The sequence below is a fragment of the Dendrobates tinctorius genome, unplaced genomic scaffold (assembly GCF_039654945.1).
Source record: "Dendrobates tinctorius isolate UK_male_01 unplaced genomic scaffold, ASM3965494v1 ptg000152l, whole genome shotgun sequence".
Lineage (NCBI taxonomy): Eukaryota > Metazoa > Chordata > Amphibia > Anura > Dendrobatidae > Dendrobates > Dendrobates tinctorius.
This window is the reverse complement of record NW_027361819.1, coordinates 2,384,568-2,396,269: the sequence shown is the minus strand read 5'-3', so window position 1 is coordinate 2,396,269 and position 11,702 is coordinate 2,384,568. Positions and strand designations below refer to the sequence as shown.

The following is an 11,702-nucleotide window of genomic DNA, read 5'->3' as shown; positions in this document are numbered from 1 at the left end:
ACAGAGATCTGTACCGGGAGCCGTGGGGACCCCAGAGATCTGTACCGGGCGCAGTGGGGACCCCAGGGATCTGTACCGGGAGCAGTGGAGACCCCAGAGATCTGTACCGCGAGCAGTGGGGACCACAGGGCTCTGCACCGGGAGCAGTGGAGACCCCAGGGATCTGTACCGGGCGCAGTGGGGACCCCGGGGATCTGTACCGGGAGCAGTGGAGACCCCAGAGATCTGTACCGGGAACAGTGGGGACCCCAGAGATCTGCACCGGGAGCAGTGGAGACCCCAGAGATCTGTACCGGGAGCAGTGGGGACCCCAGAGATCTGTACCGGGAGCAGTGGGGACCCCAGAGATCTGTACCGGGAGCAGTGGGGACCCCAGAGATCTGTACCGGGAGCAGTGGGGACACCAGAGATCTGTACCGGGAGCAGTGGGGACCCCAGAGATCTGTACCGGGAGCAGTGGGGACCCCAGAGATCTGTACCGGGAGCAGTGGGGACCACAGGGATCTGTACCGGGAGCAGTGGGGACCCCAGAGATCTGTACCGGGAGCAGTGGGGACGCCAGAGATCTGTACCGGGAGCAGTGGGGACGCCAGAGATCTGTACCGGGAGCAGTGGGGACGCCAGAGATCTGTACCGGGAGCAGTGGAGACCCCAGAGATCTGTACCTGGAACAGTGGGGACCCAAGAGATCTGTACCTGGAACAGTGGGGACCCAAGAGATCTGTACCTGGAACAGTGGGGACCCAAGAGATCTGTACCTGGAACAGTGGGGACCCAAGAGATCTGTACCGGGAGCAGTGGAGACCCCAGAGATCTGTACCGGGAACAGTGGGGACCCCAGAGATCTGTACCGGGAGCAGTGGGGACGCCAGAGATCTGTACCGGGAGCAGTGGGGACCCCAGAGATCTGTACCGGGAACAGTGGGGACCCCAGAGATCTGTACCGGGAGCAGTGGGGACCCCAGAGATCTGTACCGGGAGCAGTGGGGACCCCAGAGATCTGTACCGGGAACAGTGGGGACCCCAGAGATCTGTACCGGGAGCAGTGGGGACCCCAGAGATCTGTACCGGGAGCAGTGTGGACCCCAGAGATCTGTACCGGCTCCACATTTTAAAAAGGATATTCAGAAGTTAGAAACAGTTCAATGACGGGCAACAAGATTATTACACGGGATGGAAGGCCGCTCATATGAGGAGAGGTTGGAAAAGTTGGGCTTGTTTAGCTTAGAATACAGACGCCTCAGAGGAGAAATCATTTACATGTATAAATATATGTGTGGCCAGTAGAAAACACTGGCACATGACTTGTTCCTTCCAAGGACCGTGCTGGGGACCAGGGGGCACTCATTACAGGTGGAAGAAAGGAGATTCCGACAGCTAAACAGGAAAGGGTTCTTTACAGTTAGGGCAGTCAGACTGTGGAATGCCGACCACAAGAGGTAGTAATGGCCGACACTATATACAAAGGCCGGATGATTTCCTTGATACACATAACATTACAGGTTATAGTTAGAAGAGTGACAAAATGTACAGTTGGTGGAGAAAGGTTGAACTTGGAGGACCGAGGTCTTTATTCAACCTACGTAACTATGTAACTATAAAGGAGTGAACAGAGACCTTCGTTTCACATACTATATTATCACATACAGTATATATTACATACACTCAAGGTAACATCCCGATACAATCAGTCAGAGCTCGTTACGGAAGACCAGGCCGCTGCCCGCCATCTTCTTCTCGTACTCCTCATCAAATACGATGTTCTGAGATTCAAGGAAATGGTTCTTCCAATCTCCGACAGTTCCTGAAAGCAAAGGGATAGGTTAGAATTTCTGTGACAGTTCCAAAGATACAGCATTGTTGGCCTAGAAAGACCATCTTGGTGTAGAACTTTCTTACACAAGTAACACAAATCTCTTGGAGAACCTCTATTGAGAGCTACTTGGAACCTGTAGATACAGGAGATTTCGGGGGAGCCCTTAAGAATGTAGGAATAATTCACACTGCCTCTTCAGCCACCTACCTTTCCTCATAAAGGGGGACACAGACTGGTCTAGGACAGTCTCTGGGAAGGCACTAAAGTTGACAAGTGGGTTGTCCTTCATGGACTTGAAAGAGGTGTGAAGAAGGATCTTCTGAATGATGTCTTCGGAGAAGTCTTTACCCAAGAACGTCATCACTTTTTGGATCTCACGTCGAGAGTCCTGTCCAAGGAAGAGTTGGAAGTATTAACACCTCACATGATAATTCCTGACCAGATGAGAGTCTCCGTTACCTCAATCATGTCCTCATAGAAGATGTAGAGGACCTTGTGTTTATCCTTTGCCTGCCACCATCCAAGCACATGGTCAAACCAGCTGCCCCAGATCACTATGTCGGGAAGTTAGAGAATTTCACAACAATAAATACAAGGCAACAATATCTGAAGTGTACAGATCTAGAATTACCATCTCCAGCCAGGAACATCGAGAAGAAGTTGTCCCAAGTCCCGGGGTCTGCGATGATCTGATCCATCTTGTAGAAGTAGTAGTAGGACACCATACAGTCCTTAGGATTCCTTGCAACATATACAATCTGTCAGAGAAGAATTCAAGATGAGTCCACTGGACACCCACCATATAGACAAAACTCCCCACCATCGAGTTGTGGTGCACCTTGGCCACCATTACAGGCCAACATAACCTTATGCCTGGAACTACACGCCAGACGACGATGACTGGAAAGTTTCTGGCCGTCTCCCATCTCTCACCTTGACGTCTTTCTCCCAGAACGAAGGTGGCATTAAGTGGATGGGAAGATGAGTTTTCAGGACACGAGGAGACGGCATAGAATTAGCCACGGCCAGAGCTGGAAATACATGAAATATTCACGTGATGGTCATTATCGGTCAATGCAGAAACAGGCAACATAGTAGCATACTATAGTCTCACCGCGATCCTATGGGAGCGCAGGGTCTTTGCATTTTATGTTTTGGGGGCCCTGGATCTGCACCTTATATTGGATTAGTGCGGCTTTCTTTCATCTATCGCACATCCATCTAATGTGTCATTGTCTGATATGTTTCTGTCCAGCCGTGTAAAGGGGAAGGTTCTCAGCCATGGCGAGAGATACACAAATAGTGCAGTGTACACTGCGATACACATAGATTGCCTAGAAAAAAAATCTTCACACCCTGTGAACTTTTCCACTTTTTTCCTGTTACACCCACAAACTTAAGTGTAATTTATTGGGATTTTCTGTGACACGACAATTTTCACAGATTCTCCAGGATTTGAGTCGTTGTCCTGCTGGGAGGTGAACCTACGCCCCAGTCTGAAGCCTTCTGCATCCTCTAACAGATTTCCCTCCAGGATTGTCCTGTATTTAGCGCCATCCATCTTCCCATCCCCTGTGACCAGCTTCCTTGCCCCTGCTGAAGAAAAGCTTCCCCACAGCAGGATGTGGCCACCACCATGTGTAACTGTGGGAATGGTGTTTTCAGAGAGAGGTACAGAGATAGTTTTGCATTTGGCCCAAAAAGTTCTCCTTTGGTCTCATCTGACCAGGGCACATTCTTCACAATGCCTTGTACAGGACACAGCGAGCATATGGTGGTGCTGCAAAGTATTGACTCACGAGGGCTGAATACAAATGCACGATATTCAGATTTATATTTCTAAAATAATTATAAAACCCTGTATAACTTCCTTTACACTTCACCAATACTTAATCCTTTGTGTTCTCCGTACTCACACACGTGCCCCATCTCTAGGAATGGCACCTTGATGAAGCAGGGCGCTCTCAGACTCTTCTCCACGTCACCATCCTGGACGATCAGATCCAGAATTTCCTGCATCCAGGTGGTCCCTGCCGGGAGATGTCACATCCACTCATGTTTCCATGATCTGCTGTTACCGCAGAGAATCCTTCCCGCTCCCTCTAACCTGATTTGGGGTAAGACACCACCACAATGTCGCCGTCCCGAGCCTAGAAGTTATATATTGTGTCCCATATGTGACAGATTCCCTTGAGAAGAGGAATCCCCTCAATTTTGCCCATTTCGGGGGTGAAATTCGCCATCTCCTGCACTACTTTCTCTATGACTTCGGGATCCATCCTGGGAGGAGAGAGCAGAAATCAGTGACCATGATATAATCCAGACAGCCGTCATCCATCTCCACCATCACTGAGGCGCGAGGTACGAGTCCTGCAATGTTAACAATCACATATCGAGGATGCGGCACTGACCTGTGCTCAGGAGCAAAGCCGAAACGCTGGAGGGAACCGAGAATCTGCCACCGAGGATGGGAAAAGGTCATTAACAGACTGACATAACCAAGGAGCGCTGCCGAATTTACGAGACACTGCGGATGCAAAGGGGGTTATTCACAGGGAGCAAAGCAAAGGCCTCTGGGTCCAAAACTAGAACTATAGCACTCCACCCATCAGTATATAGTAAACCACACCGCATTTATATAGTACTCATTCTGTAATGTAACCTACAGTATACTCCAGAGCTGCACTCACTATTCTGCTGGTGCAGTCACTGTGTACATACATTACATTACTGATCCTGAGTTACCTCCTGTATTATACCCCAGAGCTGCACTCACTATTCTGCTGGTGCAGTCACTGTGTACATACATTACATTACTGATCCTGGGTTACATCCTGTATTATACCCCAGAGCTGCACTCACTATTCTGCTGGTGCAGTCACTGTGTACATACATTACATTACTGATCCTGAGTTACATCCTGTATTATACCCCAGAGCTGCACTCACTATTCTGCTGGTGCAGTCACTATGTACATACATTACATTACTGATCCTGAGTTACATCCTGTATTATACCCCAGAGCTGCACTCACTATTCTGCTGGTGCAGTCACTATGTACATACATTACATTACTGATCCTGAGTTACCTCCTGTATTATACTCCAGAGCTGCACTCACTATTCTGCTGGTGCAGTCACTGTGTACATACATTACATTACTGATCCTGAGTTACATCCTGTATTATACCCCAGAGCTGCACTCACTATTCTGCTGGTGCAGTCACTATGTACATACATTACATTACTGATCCTGAGTTACCTCCTGTATTATACTCCAGAGCTGCACTCACTATTCTGCTGGTGCAGTCACTGTGTACATACATTACATTACTGATCCTGAGTTACATCCTGTATTATACCCCAGAGCTGCACTCACTATTCTGCTGGTGCAGTCACTATGTACATACATTACATTACTGATCCTGAGTTACCTCCTGTATTATACTCCAGAGCTGCACTCACTATTCTGCTGGTGGAGTCACTGTGTACATACATTACATTACTGATCTTGTGTTACATCCTGTATTATACCCCAGAGCTGCACTCACTATTCTGCTGGTGCAGTCACTGTGTACATACATTACATTACTGATCCTGGGTTACATCCTGTATTATACCCCAGAGCTGCACTCACTATTCTGCTGGTGCAGTCACTGTGTACATACATTACATTACTGATCCTGAGTTACATCCTGTATTATACCCCAGAGCTGCACTCACTATTCTGCTGGTGCAGTCACTATGTACATACATTACATTACTGATCCTGAGTTACCTCCTGTATTATACTCCAGAGCTGCACTCACTATTCTGCTGGTGGAGTCACTGTGTACATACATTACATTACTGATCCTGAGTTACATCCTGTATTATACCCCAGAGCTGCACTCACTATTCTGCTAGTGCAGTCACTGTGTACATACATTACATTACTGATCCTGGGTTACATCCTGTATTATACCCCAGAGCTGCACTCACTATTCTGCTGGTGCAGTCACTGTGTACATACATTACATTACTGATCCTGAGTTACATCCTGTATTATACCCCAGAGCTGCACTCACTATTCTGCTGGTGCAGTCACTGTGTACATACATTACATTACTGATCCTGAGTTACCTCCTGTATTATACTCCAGAGCTGCACTCACTATTCTGCTGGTGCAGTCACTGTGTACATACATTACATTACTGATCCTGAGTTACATCCTGTATTATACCCCAGAGCTGCACTCACTATTCTGCTGGTGCAGTCACTGTGTACATACATTACATTACTGATCCTGAGTTACATCCTGTATTATACCCCAGAGCTGCACTCACTATTCTGCTGGTGCAGTCACTGTGTACATACATTACATTACTGATCCTGAGTTACATCCTGTATTATACCCCAGAGCTGCACTCACTATTCTGCTGGTGCAGTCACTGTGTACATACATTACATTACTGATACTGAGTTACATCCTGTATTATACCCCAGAGCTGCACTCACTATTCTGCTGGTGCAGTCACTGTGTACATACATTACATTACTGATCCTGGGTTACATCCTGTATTATACCCCAGAGCTGCACTCACTATTCTGCTGGTGCAGTCACTGTGTACATACATTACATTACTGATCCTGAGTTACATCCTGTATTATACCCCAGAGCTGCACTCACTATTCTGCTGGTGCAGTCACTGTGTACATACATTACATTACTGATCCTGAGTTACATCCTGTATTATACTCCAGAGCTGCACTCACTATTCTGCTGGTGCAGTCACTGTGTACATACATTACATTACTGATCCTGAGTTACATCCTGTATTATACTCCAGAGCTGCACTCACTATTCTGCTGGTGCAGTCACTGTGTACATACATTACATTACTGATCCTGAGTTACATCCTGTATTATACTCCAGAGCTGCACTCACTATTCTGCTGGTGCAGTCACTGTGTACATACATTACATTACTGATCCTGAGTTACATCCTGTATTATACCCCAGAGCTGCACTCACTATTCTGCTGGTGCAGTCACTGTGTACATACATTACATTACTGATCCCGAGTTACATCCTGTATTATACTCCAGAGCTGCACTCACTATTCTGCTGGTGCAGTCACTGTGTACATACATTACATTACTGATCCTGAGTTATCTCCTGTATTATACTCCAGAGCTGCACTCACTATTCTGCTGGTGCAGTCACTGTGTACATACATTACATTACTGATCCTGAGTTATCTCCTGTATTATACTCCAGAGCTGCACTCACTATTCTGCTGGTGCAGTCACTGTGTACATACATTACATTACTGATCCTGAGTTACATCCTGTATTATACTCCAGAGCTGCACTCACTATTCTGCTGGTGCAGTCACTGTGTACATACATTACATTACTGATCCTGAGTTACATCCTGTATTATACCCCAGAGCTGCACTCACTATTCTGCTGGTGCAGTCACTGTGTACATACATTACATTACTGATCCTGAGTTATCTCCTGTATTATTCTCCAGAGCTGCACTCACTATTCTGCTGGTGCAGTCACTGTGTACATACATTACATTACTGATCTTGAGTTATCTCCTGAATTATACCCCAGAGCTGCACTCACTATTCTGCTGGTGCAGTCACTGTGTACATACATTACATTACTGATCCTGAGTTACATCCTGTATTATACTCCAGAGCTGCACTCACTATTCTGCTGGTGCAGTCACTGTGTACATACATTACATTACTGATCCTGAGTTACATCCTGTATTATACTCCAGAGCTGCACTCACTATTCTGCTGGTGCAGTCACTGTGTACATACATTACATTACTGATCCTGAGTTACATCCTGTATTATACCCCAGAGCTGCACTCACTATTCTGCTGGTGCAGTCACTGTGTACATACATTACATTACTGATCCTGAGTTACATCCTGTATTATACTCCAGAGCTGCACTCACTATTCTGCTGGTGCAGTCACTGTGTACATACATTACATTACTGATCCTGAGTTACATCCTGTATTATACCCCAGAGCTGCACTCACTATTCTGCTGGTGCAGTCACTGTGTACATACATTACATTACTGATCCTGAGTTACATCCTGTATTATACTCCAGAGCTGCACTCACTATTCTGCTGGTGCAGTCACTGTGTACATACATTACATTACTGATCCTGAGTTACATCCTGTATTATACTCCAGAGCTGCACTCACTATTCTGCTGGTGCAGTCACTGTGTACATACATTACATTACTGATCCTGAGTTACATCCTGTATTATACCCCAGAGCTGCACTCACTATTCTGCTGGTGCAGTCACTGTGTACATACATTACATTACTGATCCTGAGTTACATCCTGTATTATACCCCAGAGCTGCACTCACTATTCTGCTGGTGCAGTCACTGTGTACATACATTACATTACTGATCCTGAGTTACATCCTGTATTATACCCCAGAGCTGCACTCACTATTCTGCTGGTGCAGTCACTGTGTACATACATTACATTACTGATCCTGAGTTACATCTTGTATTATACTCCAGAGCTGCACTCACTATTCTGCTGGTGCAGTCACTGTGTACATACATTACATTACTGATCCTGAGTTACATCCTGTATTATACTCCAGAGCTGCACTCACTATTCTGCTGGTGCAGTCACTGTGTACATACATTACATTACTGATCCTGAGTTACATCCTGTATTATACTCCAGAGCTGCACTCACTATTCTGCTGGTGCAGTCACTGTGTACATACATTACATTACTGATCCTGAGTTACATCCTGTATTATACCCCAGAGCTGCACTCACTATTCTGCTGGTGCAGTCACTGTGTACATACATTACATTACTGATCCTGAGTTACATCCTGTATTATACTCCAGAGCTGCACTCACTATTCTGCTGGTGCAGTCACTGTGTACATACATTACATTACTGATCCTGAGTTACATCCTGTATTATACCCCAGAGCTGCACTCACTATTCTGCTGGTGCAGTCACTGTGTACATACATTACATTACTGATCCTGAGTTATCTCCTGTATTATTCTCCAGAGCTGCACTCACTATTCTGCTGGTGCAGTCACTGTGTACATACATTACATTACTGATCTTGAGTTATCTCCTGAATTATACCCCAGAGCTGCACTCACTATTCTGCTGGTGCAGTCACTGTGTACATACATTACATTACTGATCCTGAGTTACATCCTGTATTATACTCCAGAGCTGCACTCACTATTCTGCTGGTGCAGTCACTGTGTACATACATTACATTACTGATCCTGAGTTACATCCTGTATTATACTCCAGAGCTGCACTCACTATTCTGCTGGTGCAGTCACTGTGTACATACATTACATTACTGATCCTGAGTTACATCCTGTATTATACCCCAGAGCTGCACTCACTATTCTGCTGGTGCAGTCACTGTGTACATACATTACATTACTGATCCTGAGTTACATCCTGTATTATACTCCAGAGCTGCACTCACTATTCTGCTGGTGCAGTCACTGTGTACATACATTACATTACTGATCCTGAGTTACATCCTGTATTATACCCCAGAGCTGCACTCACTATTCTGCTGGTGCAGTCACTGTGTACATACATTACATTACTGATCCTGAGTTACATCCTGTATTATACTCCAGAGCTGCACTCACTATTCTGCTGGTGCAGTCACTGTGTACATACATTACATTACTGATCCTGAGTTACATCCTGTATTATACTCCAGAGCTGCACTCACTATTCTGCTGGTGCAGTCACTGTGTACATACATTACATTACTGATCCTGAGTTACATCCTGTATTATACCCCAGAGCTGCACTCACTATTCTGCTGGTGCAGTCACTGTGTACATACATTACATTACTGATCCTGAGTTACATCCTGTATTATACCCCAGAGCTGCACTCACTATTCTGCTGGTGCAGTCACTGTGTACATACATTACATTACTGATCCTGAGTTACATCCTGTATTATACCCCAGAGCTGCACTCACTATTCTGCTGGTGCAGTCACTGTGTACATACATTACATTACTGATCCTGAGTTACATCTTTTATTATACTCCAGAGCTGCACTCACTATTGTGCTGGTGCAGTCACTGTGTACATACATTACATTACTGATCCTGAGTTACATCCTGTATTATACTCCAGAGCTGCACTCACTATTCTGCTGGTGCAGTCACTGTGTACATACATTACATTACTGATCCTGAGTTACATCCTGTATTATACTCCAGAGCTGCACTCACTATTCTGCTGGTGCAGTCACTGTGTACATACATTACATTACTGATCCTGAGTTACATCCTGTATTATACCCCAGAGCTGCACTCACTATTCTGCTGGTGCAGTCACTGTGTACATACATTACATTACTGATCCTGAGTTACATCCTGTATTATACTCCAGAGCTGCACTCACTATTCTGCTGGTGCAGTCACTGTGTACATACATTACATTACTGATCCTGAGTTACATCCTGTATTATACCCCAGAGCTGCACTCACTATTCTGCTGGTGCAGTCACTGTGTACATACATTACATTACTGATCCTGAGTTACATCCTGTATTATACTCCAGAGCTGCACTCACTATTCTGCTGGTGCAGTCACTGTGTACATACATTACATTACTGATCCTGAGTTACATCCTGTATTATACTCCAGAGCTGCACTCACTATTCTGCTGGTGCAGTCACTGTGTACATACATTACATTACTGATCCTGAGTTACATCCTGTATTATACCCCAGAGCTGCACTCACTATTCTGCTGGTGCAGTCACTGTGTACATACATTACATTACTGATCCTGAGTTACATCCTGTATTATACCCCAGAGCTGCACTCACTATTCTGCTGGTGCAGTCACTGTGTACATACATAACATTACTGATCCTGAGTTACATCCTGTATTATACCCCAGAGCTGCACTCACTATTGTGCTGGTGCAGTCACTGTGTACATACATTACATTACTGATCCTGAGTTACATCCTGTATTATACTCCAGAGCTGCACTCACTATTCTGCTGGTGCAGTCACTGTGTACATACATTACATTACTGATCCTGAGTTACATCCTGTATTATACTCCAGAGCTGCACTCACTATTCTGCTGGTGCAGTCACTGTGTACATACATTACATTACTGATCCTGAGTTACATCCTGTATTATACTCCAGAGCTGCACTCACTATTCTGCTGGTGCAGTCAATGTGTACATACATTACTGATCCTGAGTTACATCCTGTATTATACCCCAGAGCTGCACTCACTATTCTGTTTGATTCTCACCTCCTGGGTTTTTTCCGTCTCCTGCACTCTGTGACTTGTCGGTGGTGCGGAGCTGGAAGTCTCTGATCTTTGCTCCGATTCCCAGACTCACACTGAGCGCTTGTGACAAAGTTTCGGACTTCTAGCCAATCACAAGCTGCGCTCACAAGATGGCGCCATGCGACTGGATTGGCACCAAATGACGGTGAATATATAACTGGGGACTTACATTTAAAGCGCCACTTCAGTGCTGAAAAATAATAATAAAAAACCCCTCTGGAGTGGTGCTTTAAGGTTTAAACGCCACAACTAGAAGTGAAGAGGAAAGTGGTAAGTTATAGAATGATCAACTGTCTGTCCTGGATGATATAATACATATGGCGCCACCTTCTGGTAGAGACGAATTATTGCACACAGTGGAAACTGAGCCAAAAAGATCAATCAGGATTAGATACACGGCTCAGTAGTCAGTATCACACAGGAGAGGATTAGATACACTGCTCAGCAGACAGTATCACACAGGAGAGGATTAGATACACGGCTCAGCAGTCAGTATCACACAGGAGAGGATTAGATACCCG

The 11,702-nt window shown here is 45.5% G+C and overlaps 1 pseudogene; it reads right to left on the bottom strand.

Annotated features, from left to right (window-relative positions):
• Nucleotides 1-1,618: 1,618 nt before the first annotated feature.
• On the bottom strand, nt 1,619-11,375 carry LOC141050722 (sulfotransferase 1C2-like; annotated as a pseudogene).
• Between the last annotated feature and the right edge of the window lie 327 nt (nt 11,376-11,702).